Source organism: Colletes latitarsis, chromosome 10 (genome assembly GCF_051014445.1).
Source record: "Colletes latitarsis isolate SP2378_abdomen chromosome 10, iyColLati1, whole genome shotgun sequence".
NCBI classification, from domain to species: Eukaryota; Metazoa; Arthropoda; class Insecta; order Hymenoptera; family Colletidae; genus Colletes; species Colletes latitarsis.
Genome location: NC_135143.1, coordinates 7,996,276 through 8,008,919, shown reverse-complemented (window position 1 = coordinate 8,008,919; position 12,644 = coordinate 7,996,276). Strand labels below are relative to the sequence as shown.

General features: G+C 37.0%; 2 protein-coding genes across 3 annotated transcripts in view; one reads left to right on the top strand and one right to left on the bottom strand.

The window, feature by feature from the left end:
• Positions 1 to 12,644, bottom strand: part of LOC143347045 (hydroxylysine kinase) — a 414,097-nt gene that overhangs the window by 245,552 nt on the left and 155,901 nt on the right. The gene's annotated exons all lie outside the window — the stretch shown is intronic.
• Nolo (ADAMTS-like no long nerve cord) overlaps positions 1 to 12,644 on the top strand; it is a 581,281-nt gene that overhangs the window by 417,968 nt on the left and 150,669 nt on the right. The gene's annotated exons all lie outside the window — the stretch shown is intronic.

Below are 12,644 nucleotides of genomic sequence, written 5' to 3'. Positions count from 1 at the left end.
GAGCATAAATTACAAATGGTACGAACAGGAAATGGAACATTTGATGAACACTTGGATAAATTAATTACGTCACTTCCGATAAGCAATTTTAAACAGCGAAAAGAAATTGCTATAGGTTAAATGTAGATTCATAGTATTTTAGTAGAAAAATTATATTTAATTAGACCAACACGCTCCTCGCATTAAAGTCCCTCAGACTACTTTGAGTTTTGATCGCTTTTCGATTGTTCTCTTATTTTTTTCTTTTGATCAATTTGTGTATTTTTCTTTCGTTTGTTAAATGCTTTAATGTTTTATTAATACCATTACACCGAAGTTGCTGATCATTCATAGTACATCGACTGAGATAAATAATGCAGAGTGGTACATAATTATAAAGGTTTGAGAACCTCTGTTTTAAAGTTGCACAAAAATCAAAGTTTTACCACTAACGAAACTAATTTTATAATTAAATCTTTAATTCGCCCGGTATGTAGACCAGTACTCACCTTTTCAATTATAATAAAGATTATGATAACACCAAATTCGTAGTTTTTTGCATCCAAAGAACCCGCAGGGTGTTACAGTGCAATAAATTAAATAAATTTAATTTATGTATCTTATACTGGGGCTTCTGTTGATTAAAATCGTCGTTATCATGTTTTAATTTATATTTTGAAAATGTACGCTGACTGAAAATTAATTTTATAGTCCTAATGAAATGTAATTACTCTGAGAAAAATGATAGGAAAGCAAATATCGTTGTAATTACTACTACTAAATTTTGAGTTTTAAAATGCTCAACATTTTCTGGGATGAGAAGTTCCACGACCTTGTTAAAATTTATCCGAAATTGCAACAGAAACTAAATTAAAGCTTGAACCTCTTACTTGTTGACCCCTTTGGCCGATTTCATTTAAGTCGGTTCCCAAGGAGCGAAATTTCCAAGAGGCAATTTAAAAGACTCCTGCATTTTTATAATTTTGCCTTTCGTGCTGAGACCATAACTAGAATTTTTTAAGTTATAGCGTAAGAATTAATCGATTTTGGTTACAACTAACCATTGTAAATTACATCAGTAGTAACAATAAAGAACGCACATATTTGAATTAATTATAGCAATACAAAAGTGAACGAAATATCGAAATTAACTTATATTCTATGATTTTTTGTGCTCTTTACGAAGTTTCGATTTTCTAACGTATATTTAAAATTTCTTTACTATATTTACATACATTAAATATAAATCATTTTATCTTTTTAAAGACACCTATTCTTCTGCATAATCTGTGGTTGCTTAAAAGTAACACAGTGTAATAAATAACACTTGGTAAGAATAAGTAGAACGAATTCATCAGAAATAAGTTTCTTCTCATTTATAGTGAAGTATTATAGTGCACGAATATGAGAGTAACTGTATAAAAAAGGGCAAATTGTTACATAAGGAGGAGGACATATTCTATTATTTGATTTACTTCATTATTCATTAATGCAATATATTGGTAGCTGTAACATAACGTTTTACAGAAAAATGGTTCGAAATTGGAAGTATTTGTGGCAGCAGCTAATAGAGTAAAATACTTATATTATTGTTATATTTTGTCTTAAGTAAATATTATGTTCGCCCTTTTTTCGTCACTATAATTTCATTTTAGCCTGATTTGGGTAATTCTCGAAAATTCTAATGATGCTATAGTTATGCTCCGCAGTTTAGTAAAAAGTATACAGGGTGTTCAACCACCCCTGGGAAAAATTTGAATGGAAGATTCTAGAGTGCAAAATAGGATGAAAATCAAGAATATCAATTTGTTGATGAAGGCTTCGTTAAAAAGTTATTAACGTTTAAAGTTCCACCCGTACTGAAATTTTTTTCTCGAAAATGTGCAGGATTCCGGGGTATGTTTATTCACCAAAAACGATTGTAATCGACCCCCGTAACCGAAAATAATTTTTCCAGAACGATTTGAAATTTTTTAATTTTGTCGACAAATTTCACATCTTCTCGAATTTTTTTCTCGAAAGTGGGTAGGATTTAGAAGGTATGTCTAATGATAAAAAATGATTGTAATTAACCCCCGCAATCAACAATAATTTTTTTAGAACAATTTGAACATTTTTTTTATCGCCGAAAAATTTCAGCACTACCCCCTGTCGATTTTTCTTAAAAATTCGTTTTTGATTTTTATTAAATTTGGTTGGCACTGTACAGAAAAGTTGTCTAATACTTTTTTGTAGGTACTCATGGGCTCTACTTCAGAAAAAAATTTCAATGAAATATATTCACTATTGTAGGAGTTATGGACATTTGAAAATTGGATCATTTTTATATGGTTTTTCTCACTTTACGGGGTTTAGGAGCAATTTTTCGAATATTTTTGTAATTTCTACATATTCTCTATTAAAATACGCGTTGTCTGCTTTTTTGAACATTAAAATCGTCCAATCTGTTCAGAAGTTGTGATGTTTTAAAGATTCATATAACATTTCCGGGGTACATTCTGGCCATACATTATATTTTGGTTTAGTAATTTTTTTCTCGAAAGTGGGTAGAATTTCAGGGGTATGTGTATTCACCAAAAATGATCGTAATTGAGCCCCGTAACCAAAAATAATTTTTTCAGAAAGATTTGAAATTTTTTAATTTAATATTGTTAATAACTTTGTAACGAAGCCTCAATCAAGAAATTGATATTCTTGATTTTCGTCTCATTCTAGCCTCTAGAATCTCTCATTAAAATTTTTCCCAGGTGTGACCGAATACCCTGTATACTTTAAAGGAGTATCACTACCGATATTGAAAATAGACTAGAAAATGAATGAAAAATAAGGAACCACCAATCGTACCTATCCCATTCTTCCCTATCGCGTCTAAAGTTAAATAACAAAAGAACAGCCGTAAGATCGCGTAAGGGAATATCCGTTGAAGTTCGTGTACATCCTAAATTCAATTATTCCACTGAAAGCAACGCCCTTATCAATATAATTCTATTCGCTGGTGGAAGACAGAGTGGTCTATAGGAAACAACCACGCCGAGAGATAGAACTGTAGAGCCGCGGCGTAGTTGTGCCCCGTGTTTCCCGCTATCCTTTATCACGAATGAAGCGTACGGCAAGCAAGTTGTCACGCAAAGAGAAACGAGACGACGAAACGACGTCCCCTCTCGCTCGCCCTGGCAACGCGTACATCTGCGTGATTATAACGGCACCCGGGTTTGAGTAACTGGAGGAAATTTGTGGTTCCCGACAAACAACGAAACGAAGTTAACTCCGTCGTTTAACAGACAACTTTTGAAGCTGCCGCGCAGTATTCCGGCCGCGATAGCCGTCCTCGATTCGCTTCGTCTGCCGCGGTTCGCTCAGGTCCTGGAAACGGGAGGCGCCATGCCAGTTTGCCGTCGCGACGTCTCTCTTTTCGTCAGCCTTTTCGCCAACCGAACCACCAGTTTCCGATAAACTGCACCAAATTATGCAAAACGCAAACGTTTTTATTTCTCCTGATGTTACGCCAAAAGGAAGTCTTGGAGGAAGCATGATAATTTTCTGGCGATACGATGTTCTCCGGTTTATTGGAAACGTTACGGAATATTGGACCAATTTGATGTTTCATTGTACGATCTAGTGCAAATATTCAAGATTTTTATAATAAAAGTAATTTTTATGAATATACAGTTGAGGACAAAAGCAAGTGGACAGGTGATATGTATACATTTTTTATAATAAACAAAGTTCTATAAAGTTTTTGTTGAAATTGACTGCTTTATGAATACTTCTTACACCTATCGTAAGTGGAACTCTACTTTCGTTAAATAAACAATTCATTTTTAATGAAATTTGTTCTTGATATTTCTAAGAATATGTATATATTTTTTATAATAAACAAAGTGCTTTAAAGTTTTTGTTGCAATTGACTGCTGTACGAATACTTGTTACACCTAGCGTAACTCGAACTGTACTTTCGTTCGTAATAATCGCAAAATAAATGACTAAATAATTAACGAAAGGTATGAAAAGCCAAGGCCATTAGGCTTCCTGGTTTGCACAAACCAAAGCCTGAAGAAGCTCGGAACACACGGCCTGTCGCTGCCAACACGACGAGCGGTTATCCACGTCAAAGAACAACACGCGGCACGGCTCCGTAATTAATTATTCCACCGTTATCACGGCTGCCAACACGACGGTCAGAAATTACGCGTATTATCAATTCAAATTCGACGCTTGACGGTCAGCTGCGGTTGTCACATACGACCGTGTCCCAAGCTGCAAGTGCATCGAATACGCCCGCACTCCGGTGCACCCGGACGCAACCCCCGGGGGATGTAGAGATGCAGGTGACCCGACCCACATTCGGATCTGGGCCGAGTTTCGACCCGCGCGATGGACACGTGGCCAACCCCCATTGATATCTGCCAACTCGATATTCCACCCTCTTCCGAATTTACCCTCGCTATTTTCGAAATCCTCCCGCGAACAGCCAGCATTGTCTTTCGTTGCCTGTTACCTCTGTCCGCGGCGGGCGACACGATTTCCTCAGGCTAAAAAACGAGAAAAAAGGGCACCAACCGCAGAACAGTTGCCCTCCCCTGCAGATCGTAAATTCGAGGCTAAAAATCGATCTCCCCCCCCCATTGTTCCGCTTAGCGTGCCGTAAATGTATCACCTTTATCCTTTTATCCCTGACGATATTTTTGCCGTTTACGTAATTTTCGTTCAACTCAAATCAAACTTGACAAAGTCTGCTTTCTACGATCAAGTTTGTGCAAAAACTTTGATAATTTCCTATGCAACACTGTTCTTCAGCGATTTATTTTGTTAAAGTTGAGTCAAGTTTGCCAAAGTCTACTTTCTACGATCAAGTTTATGCTAAAACTTTGATCATTTCCTATGGAAAACTCTTCTTTTGCGATTTATTTTGTTAAAGTTGAGTCAAGTTTGCCAAAGTCTGCTTACGATAATAAAATTTGTACTGAAATATTGATAGTCTTTTATGAAAAACTATACTTCAGCGATTGATTTTGTTAAAGTCGAGTCAAGCTTGACAATGTCTGGTTTTTGCAATCAAATTTGTGCTAAAATTTTAATAATTTCTTATAGAAACCTGTTCTCCTGCGATTTATGTTGTTAAAGTAGAGTCATATTTATCAAAGTCTGCTTCCCGCTATTAATTTGTGCTAAAATTTTGATAATTTCCTATGAAAACTCTGTTCTTTTGCGATGTATTTCGTTTAACTCTAATTAAGTTTGTCAAAATCTGCTTTCTACGATCAAGTTTGCGTTAAAATTTTGATAATTTCCTATGAAGAAATTATTCCTTTGCTATGGATGGTTGCTTTTAAACTTGTTATCTTCTTTTCTAGCATAGTATGAATGTGACAAAATAAAACTCTAAACATCCATCAATTCAGATATATAAACTATTCTCTGAAAAGCAATGACAAATATTTTGTTACAGTCTATACTGCGAGTGCTGAATGGTCTTATTCTACTGGAGAACGAATAAATCATTCGTTATTTATGATTCCTACATTCAGTTGTTTGTATTTCATTCGATTCCTTCCACTGAATCGATCGTCTCATGAATATTGCGTAATGAAACGAGGTACTTTTACCCGCGGAATATTGCTCGATGGAAATTATCATTGTTCGATGGTTAATCAGTCACTTCCGATGCACGTCACGATTCGATATTCGTTTTCTCCCCTTCGAGCCTCTGTTTATATTTCCGTGACCAATCATTCGCGCAACTGTTTGTTCTTTAAATTCCTGAATAACTGGTCTCGAGTGCTTTGGGCATAAAAATTGACGATATTCGTTTGTGAAGACGATGCAATATATTTCTTACAATTCTGGATTTAAGACTATGAAAGATGTTCAAAATGAAACACACTAATTATTTTACGAACTAAAAAATACGTTCCTAAACAAGTGAGAAAATATTTACTAAACACATTTTTTAAACGCTAATATTGAATGGAATGTGTCTGTTGTAAAATCTAATAGCAAGTATTTGTGCATGCTTTATGAATATTTTCAGAATATTCTTCTGTAGTGTACCAGTTTATTATCTCGCGTGAACGATGAAAAGGGAACACATATTTGGCTCGAAAGTTTCAGTTGGACTCTCGCCTAGAAACCACGCGAAATAGTACTTAACTTTTTGCCAAGACGATAAAAACGGTAGCAAATGTAACCGTTGGATAAAACGACTTTTTCAACACAGTTCTGGTCGTGTTATCTAAAAATGAGCAGCGACTGCATACCTTAGTCCTTTCAAAGATTTTAATACATATGTGCGTATTTACTCTTTAAGTTATTTAAAATGTCATAAACATGAAAATAATTACTAACGTTGAAACGAGTAATTCATAATTAATTTTCTCAGTAATATAACTCAACACGTCAGATGATAGTAAACTAATATAAATATAACAAAATAATCGTGATTGTGGCTTTTTCGAATAATGATACATCTGTGAAATAATTGGGTAATGATTTCAATTGCATTTATTAGAAAAGTAAGACATAGGTTTCAAATTCAAATTTATATTATGTTTGAAAGAGTACGTGATTTTTGTCAATCATTAAAACAATATTTCTTTCCGGAAAATCCATAAATATGTATTAGTAAAAATTTATAAATTATATAACATTGAAAAAACCTTACTGTAATTATTTGTTTTAATTTAATTAAAATTTAATGCATACACATTCACCATATACTATCATATTATTAAATTATTAAATAATTGAATAGCATATTTTGCGAAATCTGACAAAGAAACTTCTCACAAACAATTGTTTTTCACGCTTCACTGGGCTCTAACAATAAGAGAAATCCTCCTAATTGAAGGGAATGGAAATGTTCAAGTTACGAATCACGTATGGGGCTCATTTTAAGAAGCATTACTAAACTGTAGATTTCTATGCATTTATGGGAATTATAATTCTAAAAAAACTAGAGAATGCACTTACTATGCAAAAATGTAAGAAATATTTAAAGTAAGATAAGAATTATTATATTTAGGGGTGGAGAGACAATCCTCTACAACGCTTTCATTAATTCTTATTGAAAAAAGGAAGCACCAACGCCATCCTTCGTACATAATTAGTATACCGTGGCAGGTCATTACACATCGTATGAGTTAGTCGAATCCTTACCTCTGTACAGACAACATCCAAATACAGAGCAGTATTCATTATACATTGTATTCATAACCAACCATTTGCACTTTCAAAAATAAAGTAATAACCAACAATTCTATCCTTGCCGTACAATGACGAGTCTGACTCGTTAAAAGTTCTTCATGTAAAATTTCACGATCACGAGGCTACTCACTCGTCATGAAGTCTTACATACTGAAATTAACACATTTTAACATTCACAAGGTATTTGTAAACCAAATCTATTCTTTCTCGTGGCCGTTCCTTGTACGAACAGATTTAAATAAAATTAAATGGTATACGTTTGATGAATTATTTGAAATTAAATCGTACGTCATGGGGTTAATAAAAAACATGAATTTGTACAAAGATCCGCAGTCTGATCATTATTGTAGTCTGCAAAAGTCGTTGCTCTGGCCGTCGAACTCGGACGAATTTGGTGTTGGATGCTTTCACGATAGTCGTTTCCGGATCCTGTCAACAATCTCTGGCCCGTTTCCTGCATGGAGGACACGGCACGCGGTGCAAAATTGCGTCTCGAGTTTGTGCAGGGTCGCGGAATCGGTCTCGCTCAGTCCCAGGTGAGAACGCTTTCGTCGTCCCCGTGCGAACGACGTGACATTTCGCCTGTGGGGGCGGATGTCGCGTCGCCGCGTTCTCCTTCGAGAAGGGAGACCTGCACACGACGGTTCGTAAATGCGCCGCCAACAAAGCTGTCGATAGGTTCCCTTCACAAAGGCAACGTCGATCCAGCCGCCCTTTTTCTCCGGCTACGGCGGCCGCATACGTAACGCGCGATATCTTTCGCTTAACCGGCCCGAAACCAGCTTTATTGGGGCTTTGCTGCACCGACCGATTCTCTTTCCCGCGCTTACTCTTGCCAGGCCTGCAAACGTGATGTCCATTATACCCGGCGAACAGAGAAGCCGGAAAGAAATAAGTACGACTCGTCGGGAATTCCGCGAACGGAATTTTCTGATAAACGCACGAAATCCTCCGCCACTGGAACGTTCCACAATGGCGGAATTAATTCTGCGAAATTGTCGCTCGACGGAATTCCTGTTGTCGTTCTGTATTAGGTTATCTATATTACGAAGGTCGTCCAACAAGTCCTTAGAAAAATCTCCTTTTAGCTCTATACACTTTTCCAAGCGTTTCTCCAACTTTGTTAAGCCATCTAAAAAGTAAGATTTTGGAAGGTCCTCGAAATAGGCATCTGTTTGGGATACTAGCCATTTGACCAGTTATGGTAGGAATGGATAGAGATGAAGTGTCGGTAGGTTTAGTGTTAAAAAGAATGCTGCACATCCAAAGCCATCTGCCCACCCACGTCGTGACTCCCCCGAAACTTTAACATTAAATATGTTCTAAACTATTCACACAAAGCACATAAAATCATGCATCATTACCTCCAGCATTTCAAGCTTCGTCATTGCGCAAAAAGTTCGTTCGAATATCTGCGGACTCATCGAGAAAGCCCTCCTCGTAAGCCCCTCGATTATAATCGAAGAGATTCACGAATCGGTCTCAAACTTCCCGCGAGGGGGTTCGTTTTAGTTTATCGACGGAAAAAGCGCTCGACTAGATTCGTTGGAAAGTTTCGTCACGTTTCCTCGCTGGCGCCAAAACGACACGGATTTCCAACGTTCTCGCGACATCTCTCATTCGACACGATGGACAATTTTCCGTGGGCCGCGATAAGTGCTTGTCCGCTTCTGAGCTTTTTATGACGTCGCATCCAATCTGGCGGCCCTGATTGGTCAACGGTGATCGACGCGCACATTCTTCGTGGTGTAAACGAGTCAACGTTGAGCCTGACGAAATCTGACGGCGCCGAACGTCGCCCTTTATCCCATCGATTCGTTCCCCCAACGCTACAGAAAAGCGACACCGGCGCATCGACAGCGATTTCTATCGATATAGAGGAAATAACGAGGGGTGTACACGTTTTTACGCCGTCCCGCGGAAAAAGGTCTCCGCCAATTTTGTCAACGATCCTCGGAGATGGGACCCCAAATAAACGGAGGCTCGTTCCATCGGTAACAGCTTTATCCTCCTATCCGTCCCGTTCGTTGTTAGATATCGCTACACACGGTTCTACGCGATTTAGTTTCGGGAAAGTTATGGCCGCGTCCACAACGATGATTGGAAACATTGGTGGTTGAAGGTTTCTAGATTTTCTAAAGCAAGAAGTGCATTTCTTAAAGCTTGAGAGATAAAATCTTAGATCGACATCGTTTAAGGAAGCAGTTTCATGTGAGACCTCAAAAATTCAATTTTTTTTTATTTCATTTTTTGAAAGTATATTATTTAAGAATGTACTGTTAAATTTTTAGAAATAAATGTCAAGTATTGTGGATTGTAGAACATTTCTTGTATACTTATTACTTCGGGTGATTAGCTTGTACAGCCCAGACGTTACTGTTTCGAAAGGTTTACGACAGGGTCAAGAGACATCTGCTGTTTTTAAAAGTCGAAATTCTAGCGTTTGTACCATTTGGGTGCCAACACTCTGGAAGGAATTCTGTATGGAGCTGGGATTAATTAGTATGATCTTGCAGACTTTAATATGTTTCTCTCGAAATGTTATTTTCGTAACTGGCATAGGTAAAATCTCAAAAACTATACCTTCGATTGCTCTGAAATTTTTACACGTTGTTCCACATACTAATAGCTCTCGCCTGAACCAAAATTATATTTTTATAATGAGTTTATCATATTCTTGTATTAAACAGTTGCGGAAAAAATGACAGAATTTTACAATTTTTTATTTAAATTTTCACCATTTTGCCAATTTTCAACATGAATTAATTATTTTGCTACGGGCGATTACAGGAAACCTGCCGAATAAAAATCAACAGTCAACTTGGTTTTTAATCAAGGATACGCTATTTCTGTATAATAAATTTTTTAGATAATAGATAATGTGTAACTGTTCTTAAGTAAAATCTGTATTGTTGTTTGGCTGTTTTCGTCGTGTATTTGAGAGAGATTTATCACTCATGCGACGCGTAGATCGATTTGGCCCCCGCGAAATAAAGAACGGATATTACTAAACGTAATTGACACATCCCATCGGTGTTGCGATGCTGGCAGTCTGCGCTCGTTGCATTTCGTATCGCATGCATCGTTACACGGGGCGTGACTCGGTCAAATGAATTTATTCTCCGTTTATTATCGCGTCATTTTTCAAACGCGTATACACGGCGATTCGTGCGAGAGCAAGCGACGCGTGAAAAATGAACTGCTCGCGCAACATCGTAAAATCGTGCCGAAACAGCGAGGCGAACGAGGACTTAAAAATTCATGGGTAAAATCATAATCGAATATTAATCGATCGATACATCTCAAATAATTAATTTAAAAAAAGTTTAATCGTCAAAATTAATCGCGATTAACATTAGACGATTACCACAAGTATCTCTTTAACAACGGACATTTTGTATAATTTTTTCTTTACAATTTAATCGGAGGAGATACAGAGTCACTAAATTTCTGTGAACCTCCGAGATCTTTTCGTTTCCTGACCCCCCTAGCTAGAAATAATTTCTCCCCCGCCGAAAAATTCGACCAATTATTGAATTTTTTTCTCGAAACTGCGTCGAATTTCGAGAGTATGTCTGTTCGCCAAAAATGATTGTAATTGATCCCCGTAGCTAAAAATAATTTTTTTAGAACGATTTTTTTAGAAAAATTTGGGCACCTACCCCTTGTCGATTTTTCTTAAAAATTCGTTTTTGATTTGTAGTAATTTTGTTTAACGCCCTATAGAAAAGTTGTGTAATACTTTTTTGTAGGTAACCATGAGCTCTACTTTAGAAAAAAGTTTCATTGAAATATATTCACAATTGTAGGAATTATGGTTGTTTGAAAATTGGACAATTTTTATGGGGTTTTTCTCACTTTACGGAGTCAAGGAACAACTTTTCGAATATTTTTAGAATTTCTACATATTCTCCACGAAAATACGCATTGTTTGCCGTTTGAAACATTAAAATCGTCCAGTCCGTTCAGGAGTTATCACATTTTTAAGATTTGCATGAAATTTTTGGGGAACATTTCTGGCCTCACATTAGATTTTCAATAAAGAATTTTTTTCTCGGAAGTGAGTAGGATTTCGGGGGTATGTGTATTGACCAAAAATTATTGTAATTGACTCCCGCAACCAAAAATAATTTTGTAAGAATGATTTGAAATTTTTTTATTTAAATTTTTAATAACTTTGGAGAGTTGAAAAATATGCATCTTGGCATATAGTAAAAGTAATTGGTTTCTCATTTAAATACAAACTAAAGCTTATACAAAATTAAAAAATTTTAATTATTTACAATAATAGTCGTTTGACACTGATAATAAAAAAAATTACAAAAGCGACAAAGAACGCGGCAGTCGAGATATGGAGAAAAAAAAATGAATATCAAAAATATCGAAACACATACGTTCATCGAAAATATTTGAAGAATCTGGGAACATCTGAACGCGAGCAAAGCTCGAGATCAAAGGGATGGGGAAATAAATCCATCGTCACGACGGCAAATGAAACGCCAGATTACGTGGACTCGTGAACCCGGGAAGATTTACGAAGCTCGTTACTGAAAAAAGGAAACGAGCGAAGATACAAGTAAAACAAAGAGTAACGGAGCATTGATAGTTGCAGGGAGTAGAAATATTAAAAAAAAAAGGGTAGAAGTAAAGAAAAATGGAAAATATTTAACTCGCGGAGCACGATTCCGCGTAGCTATACGTTTCAACGGACTCATCAATCCGCGAATGTAAATTTGGCTCGCGAAGCACTGACCGGGCCACCGGTTAATACAGAACCGAGGGAAGGATTATGCTGAAAGGAGGGATTACGCAGACCGACGACCGCGAAATTGGAAAATTTATGAAAACCTGACCGTCCGTTCGCAACGGTGGACCAGTACCGTCGAGTATTTATAAAGCAATCAAAGACACGTTAGCCTGGCGAAATATTAATAGGGTGCAGAGGTTCGATCGTACGGGCTCTCCTAACCCCGACAGTCCTCCGCGATCTCGTGACGGACAATAATTTACCAGCGCAACGATAAATTTCACGTTAAAATCCAGCCGGGAAGAATTTACGTCCGCGGGTTGCCGCTGGAAACTTTTATTCGCGCCTTGTTTTTCCCCACTCTTTCCACCGCCGTTCCCTCTTCTTTCAAGCTCTCCTATCTCAATCATCCTGTGCGTTGCATTTTCCAAACTTTCCTCTCTTTCCGATCCCTCTTTCTTCATTTTACTCCAGGACGTTTTTATTCTTCCGCACGTTTTTATAGCGTGTCTTACATACCTTCACGGTTTACGCCATCGTGGTGGGCCGGGAGCCCCCAAAGCGTTTTTGCATTCTAGATACTTCTTACAATTTTCATATAATTTCATGAATTATTCTTTCGACGAAGCGAGGAAACTGTCAAAAGACAGAAAATAAGTAATATTGGTTTTATTCATAAATCGTCTTGTGGCAGTTTGGTGGAAGGGGAGCGTTT